This window comes from Labrus mixtus, chromosome 10 (assembly GCF_963584025.1).
Source record: "Labrus mixtus chromosome 10, fLabMix1.1, whole genome shotgun sequence".
Lineage (NCBI taxonomy): Eukaryota > Metazoa > Chordata > Actinopteri > Labriformes > Labridae > Labrus > Labrus mixtus.
Genome location: NC_083621.1, coordinates 685,272 through 692,771, shown reverse-complemented (window position 1 = coordinate 692,771; position 7,500 = coordinate 685,272).

Here is a 7,500-nt window from a genome sequence, read left to right as displayed (position 1 = left end):
TGCAGTGTTTCCAGTATCGGAGTGATGTGAGACCGTTTGTTTGACCTGGTGAGGAATCGAGCAGCAGCATTCTGGATCTAGAGGTTCCGGACCAAAGGAAGGTTTTGGTCTTAAGGTTTTGGTCTAAAGCATGGTTCTGGTCCAAAGGAAGGTTCTGTTCTAAAGGTTCCGGACCAAAGGAAGGTTTTGGTCTAAAGGTTCTGGTCTGGACTGTAATTGTAATAAAGGAGCTCTGGATCAGCAGCGGCTGTGTTGTGGGATCGGGTCTTTCTGATACGGGCGGGTGTTCTGAAGAGGCCACTGCTGCTTTGAGGTTAATGAGCAACAATTAGGTAATCAATGACCCTGGATTGTGTTGACCGGGTCAGAGATGCTTCCACGGTGGGTCCAGCAGGTTGGAACAGGATGACAGACCTGAGTGAGACTAACAGCGAGCTTCCCAGAGGGGGGGGACTTAATCATACAGATAGGTGACATATTTCCTGCTGAAGGCAACGAAGCAGGACTAAGAAGCTGTTAATTAATCTCTGGAAGCTGGATCGAGGTAGTTTGGCTCTTTCAAGTGTCCGGAGCTTTTTGTCTCTCACATGAAATATCTCAGTTTTATTTTTTAGGGCCATTTGTTCAAGTCTATTAAACTTAATTCAGTCTTCAAGGGAAATTAATTCAAATTCCACTGAATTAAAAACAGTTTGAATAATTACATTAAATATAAAAATCATAAAATATAAAAGTGTCATTTTGTTTGTGTTTCTCATTGTCCTGTGTGTCTTTAGTGTTACCTGTTTTATTTTGAAGTTCTTGTCTCCGCCTACTTCTTCCGTTGCCTGGGTTCTCTCCGTTTTGATCCCACTGATTTTCTTCACCTGTGTCTTTAGTCTCACCTGTGTCTTTAGTCTCACCTGTGTCTGTAGTCTCACCTGTGTCATTAGTCTCACCTGTGTCTTTAGTCTCACCTGTGTCTTTAGTCTCACCTGTGTCTGTAGTCTCACCTGTGTCTTTAGTCTCACCTGTGTCTTTAGACTCACCTGTGTCATTAGTCTCACCTGTCTCTTTAGTCTCACCTGTGTCATTAGTCTCACCTGTGTCTTTAGTCTCACCTGTGTCATTAGTCTCACCTGTCTCTTTAGTCTCACCTGTGTCTTTAGTCTCACCTGTGTCTTTAGTCTCACCTGTGTCTGTAGTCTCACCTGTGTCCTTAGTCTCACCTGTGTCTTTAGTCTCACCTGTGTCATTAGTCTCACCTGTGTCTTTAGACTCACCTGTCTCTTTAGACTCATCTGTGTCTGTAGTCTCACCTGTCTCTTTAGTCTCACCTGTGTCTTTAGTCTCACCTGTGTCTTTAGTCTCACCTGTGTCATTAGTCTCACCTGTGTCTTTAGTCTCACCTGTGTCTGTAGTCTCACCTGTGTCATTAGTCTCACCTGTGTCATTAGTCTCACCTGTGTCTTTAGTCTCACCTGTGTCTTTAGACTCACCTGTGTCTTTAGACTCACCTGTGTCATTAGTCTCACCTGTCTCTTTAGTCTCACCTGTGTCATTAGTCTCACCTGTGTCTGTAGTCTCACCTGTCTCTTTAGTCTCACCTGTGTCTTTAGTCTCACCTGTGTCTTTAGTCTCACCTGTGTCTGTAGTCTCACCTGTGTCTTTAGTCTCACCTGTGTCTGTAGTCTCACCTGTGTCTTTAGTCTCACCTGTGTCTGTAGTCTCACCTGTGTCATTAGTCTCACCTGTGTCTTTAGTCTCACCTGTGTCTGTAGTCTCACCTGTGTCTTTAGTCTCACCTGTGTCTTTAGACTCACATGTGTCATTAGTCTCACCTGTCTCTTTAGTCTCACCTGTGTCATTAGTCTCACCTGTGTCTGTAGTCTCACCTGTCTCTTTAGTCTCACCTGTGTCATTAGTCTCACCTGTGTCTTTAGTCTCACCTGTGTCTTTAGTCTCACCTGTGTCTGTAGTCTCACCTGTGTCTTTAGTCTCACCTGTGTCTGTAGTCTCACCTGTGTCATTAGTCTCACCTGTGTCTTTAGTCTCACCTGTGTCTGTAGTCTCACCTGTGTCTTTAGTCTCACCTGTGTCTTTAGACTCACATGTGTCATTAGTCTCACCTGTCTCTTTAGTCTCACCTGTGTCATTAGACTCACATGTGTCTTTAGTCTCACCTGTGTCTTTAGACTCACCTGTGTCTTTAGTCTCACCTGTGTCTTTAGACTCACCTGTGTCTGTAGTCTCACCTGTCTCTTTAGTCTCACCTGTGTCTTTAGTCTCACCTGTGTCATTAGTCTCACCTGTGTCCTTAGTCTCACCTGTGTCTTTAGTCTCACCTGTCTCTTTAGACTCACCTGTGTCTGTAGTCTCACCTGTCTCTTTAGTCTCACCTGTGTCATTAGTCTCACCTGTGTCTTTAGTCTCACCTGTGTCTTTAGTCTCACCTGTGTCTGTAGTCTCACCTGTGTCTTTAGTCTCACCTGTGTCTTTAGACTCACCTGTGTCATTAGTCTCACCTGTCTCTTTAGTCTCACCTGTGTCATTAGACTCACCTGTGTCTTTAGACTCACCTGTCTCTTTAGACTCATCTGTGTCTGTAGTCTCACCTGTCTCTTTAGTCTCACCTGTGTCTTTAGTCTCACCTGTGTCTGTAGTCTCACCTGTGTCTTTAGTCTCACCTGTGTCTGTAGTCTCACCTGTGTCATTAGTCTCACCCGTGTCTTTAGTCTCACCTGTGTCTGTAGTCTCACCTGTGTCTTTAGTCTCACCTGTGTCTTTAGACTCACCTGTGTCATTAGTCTCACCTGTCTCTTTAGTCTCACCTGTGTCATTAGACTCACATGTGTCTTTAGTCTCACCTGTGTCTTTAGACTCACCTGTGTCTTTAGTCTCACCTGTCTCTTTAGACTCACCTGTGTCTGTAGTCTCACCTGTCTCTTTAGTCTCACCTGTGTCTTTAGTCTCACCTGTGTCATTAGTCTCACCTGTGTCCTTAGTCTCACCTGTGTCTTTAGTCTCACCTGTCTCTTTAGACTCACCTGTGTCTGTAGTCTCACCTGTCTCTTTAGTCTCACCTGTGTCTGTAGTCTCACCTGTCTCTTTAGTCTCACCTGTGTCTTTAGTCTCACCTGTGTCTTTAGTCTCACCTTTGTCATTAGTCTCACCTGTGTCTTTAGACTCACCTGTCTCTTTAGACTCATCTGTGTCTTTAGTCTCACCTGTCTCTTTAGTCTCACCTGTGTCTGTAGTCTCACCTGTCTCTTTAGTCTCACCTGTGTCATTAGTCTCACCTGTGTCTTTAGTCTCACCTGTGTCTGTAGTCTCACCTGTGTCTTTAGTCTCACCTGTGTCATTAGTCTCACCTGTGTCTTTAGTCTCACCTGTGTCCTTAGTCTCACCTGTGTCTTTAGTCTCACCTGTGTCTGTAGTCTCACCTGTGTCTTTAGTCTCACCTGTGTCATTAGTCTCACCTGTGTCTGTAGTCTCACCTGTGTCATTAGTCTCACCTGTGTCTTTAGTCTCACCTGTGTCATTAGTCTCACCTGTGTCTTTAGTCTCACCTGTGTCCTTAGTCTCACCTGTGTCTTTAGTCTCACCTGTCTCTTTAGACTCACCTGTGTCTGTAGTCTCACCTGTCTCTTTAGTCTCACCTGTGTCTTTAGTCTCACCTGTGTCTTTAGACTCACCTGTGTCATTAGTCTCACCTGTGTCTTTAGTCTCACCTGTGTCATTAGTTAACGTGCCCAGCCCTAAAATTTAAAGAGCGTCTGGAAACAAAAACCAGGTGTTTAGTTTCAAGTCCTTCTATTCGTATCGTTGTTAGAAAAGGGAAAACTTTCTTTTTCTCTTTCATGTGCATTTCATTCACTCTGCAGCCCGAGAAAGGTTTAATTATGATGTTTTAATAAAACACCTAGAGTCTCTAAGAGACCTGACATTTCTACCCAAGTGTGTTTTAACACCGTTGTGGTTTCCATGACAACAGCAAGCTTATGTTTCTGCAGGTTTGTTTGAAATTTCTGAATAAATAATAAAAATGTAATATAACTGATCTCACAGACATCAGGATGTCAGTGTAAGGAAATGATTCGGTATCTCTCTTTACACAAAGATTCATAGTTATATTTTTAGTCAGTTTTCATCAAGTTTGATAGTCAGACTTGTGTTTCTATAAAAATACTGCACTGCTTCTTCTAAACACTAGGGGGCAGTGTCGGCCTGTGATAAGTCTCTATAAGTTGCCTTGTAAGAGCCCAAAATGTTATAAAAGAAATGTAATAAAAACCAAAATGTAATAACTGGTCAATAATGCAATAAAAGTACCATGAAAATAATTACATTAAGAATGGGGGTTTAGAGTCAGGGGTCAAAGTATGACCACATTTCTCCATGCAGGTCATTCACTGTGCATGTAACTGTGATTGTGGGTCATGGCTCCATATAGCAGCTCACCATGTAATCCTGCAGCAGTAATGGTCAAGGCCCCCCTGAGGATCAGCTTGAGCTCAGAGAATGGCTTCCACAGGGACATCTCAAGTATCGAGCCATCGAGCCGGCTCCCATGGGGTCTCGATCGGGGCCCCTAGGGCTGAAGGCCAGTGGAGGGATTGAAGGGTAGTGGGCAGTCATCACTGTCCAGCTGCTCCCCTTCTGACACAATCCTGCTCATGGACCCCCCCCCCCCCCCCCCCCACAGTGTACACCCAACATTAAAGACATGTTCATATTACTGCAGGGATACTGAGCCTGAGCCAGATTTGTGCTTGTGCACTCATGCAGTCACACACAAAGACGCAGATATGCATGGACACACACAGATTACAGCCACAGATGTCTGAAGGAGCACACCTACATCCTTCACATATACAAACCGACTTGCATACAAACACAGATGTGAGTGGACAAACGTGAACATCCTGGTGGAGAGTTACACTCTTTTCAGGTCATGGAGACATTTATGAAAGACTGAACTTAACGGTTTCTATGAATCTGCACAGACTCTCATGTTCATATAGAGAAATGCACAAAGGTAACCTTAATGTGAGGAGGTTTTATGATGATACTAACCAAGATAGAAAGAAGGAACTCTTTTTATAAAACATTCACACATGATTAGGTGGAGTCTGTTTTCAGGTACAACATGATCTCATTTTGGTCAAATGGACTATACCATGACCTGTGATGAACAGTCATGACTTTGTGTGGCTGACGGGACAGCAGCAGAGTAAAGAAGTGATGAGTGAACATTTGACACCCTCCTGTCGTTCAATCATCATAATTTATTTCTGGGGGGGGGGGGGGGGGACCCACTGGAGACACTTGAACACAACAAACACTTTATTTAGGTTCATATCATCATCACTTGAAAGTTTCTCTCTTGGGGGGGCGGTCAGTCCTAAACACATTAAACTCTTCATATTGGCATTGTTGTGTGACGTAGATTTGTTCAGCCAGGGTTCAGACTGAACAATAACATCAGCTTCAGTACAATGTGCCTAGATACACTTCATATCCATTTAGGTAACAACACTGAGAACATTCAAATGCAAGAAACCAGGACCTTTCCTTAAAAGCTGCCAGATCATTAAAAATCTGAAGGGGGAGGCCGGTCCAGGATTGGGCTGAACCTTAGCAGACATCAACAAAAATAAAACATTTAAAGGATCTCCTGTAGGATTCTTTAGAGCTACCCCCCTTCTATTTGAGATTCACATACACTTTTCTGCATGAGGATCAACATCTTCAGACAGATCTAAGATAGCTGGTGTTCAGTGAGCTCGACATCAGAGGACTGTAAACATTGATTGACTGATTCTCTCTGCTGGACTCTAATGCAGTGTGGATTTAGCTCAGTGGACTCCCTGATGTCCGTCCATCTTTCTGATAACCATCTTAATATCAGGAATAGACTGCGGCTCAGAGTTTAGTCGTTTCCTGTGTCCTCCAGATAGGTACACATCGGCCTTACCACACGTCGTTTTAAGGTCTGTTGTCTTTGTCGAAAGTAAAACCTTCAAAGTCAAATCTCTTGTTTAATGTCAGTACAGGAGGTCCACTTGATGCCAACATAGACTCAAGTCTTTAGAGCTCATATCAGGAAGCAGAACATTTCTCTGTGTCCATTGAGGTTAGCGTCCATCAAGTCGTACCGAGCAAAGACAGTCTTTAAAAAAAGAAAAAAAGTGTGAACATGATGAACGTTTATTCACAGCTCCTCTGGTCCTGTTCAGAAGAGAAAACAGTGAAGAACAGGTACCATGATCTGTGATGAACAGGTACCATGATCTGTGATGAACAGATACCATGATCTGTGATGAACAGATACCATGATCTGTGATGAACAGGTCTTATGATCTGTGAAGAACAGGTCTTATGATCTGTGATGAACAGGTCTTATGATCTGTGATGAACAGGTACCATGATCTGTGATGAACAGGTCTTATGATCTGTGATGAACAGGTCTTATGATCTGTGATGAACAGGTCTTATGATCTGTGATGAACAGGTCTTATGATCTGTGATGAACAGGTACCATGATCTGTGATGAACAGGTCCTATGATCTGTGATGAACAGGTCTTATGATCTGTGATGAACAGATACCATGATCTGTGATGAACAGGTACTATGATCTGTGATGAACAGGTCTTATGATCTGTGATGAACAGGTCTTATGATCTGTGATGAACAGGTCTTATGATCTGTGATGAACAGATACCATGATCTGTGATGAACAGGTACTATGATCTGTGATGAACAGGTACTATGATCTGTGATGAACAGGTCTTATGATCTGTGATGAACAGGTACTATGATCTGTGATGAACAGGTCTTATGATCTGTGATGAACAGGTCTTATGATCTGTGATGAACAGGTCTTATGATCTGTGATGAACAGGTACCATGATCTGTGATGAACAGGTCTTATGATCTGTGATGAACAGGTACCATGATCTGTGATGAACAGGTCTTATGATCTGTGATGAACAGGTACCATGATCTGTGATGAACAGGTCTTATGATCTGTGATGAACAGGTACCATGATCTGTGATGAACAGGTCTTATGATCTGTGATGAACAGGTACCATGATCTGTGATGAACAGGTACTATGATCTGTGATGAACAGGTCTTATGATCTGTGATGAACAGGTACCATGATCTGTGATGAACAGGTCTTATGATCTGTGATGAACAGGTACCATGATCTGTGATGAACAGGTACTATGATCTGTGATGAACAGGTACCATGATCTGTGATGAACAGGTACCATGATCTGTGATGAACAGGTACCATGATCTGTGATGAACAGGTCTTATGATCTGTGATGAACAGGTCTTATGATCTGTGATGAACAGGTCTTATGATCTGTGATGAACAGGTACCATGATCTGTGATGAACAGGTACCATGATCTGTGATGAACAGGTCTTATGATCTGTGATGAGCAGGTCTTATGATCTGTGATGAACAGGTACTATGATCTGTGATGAACAGGTACCATGATCTGTGATG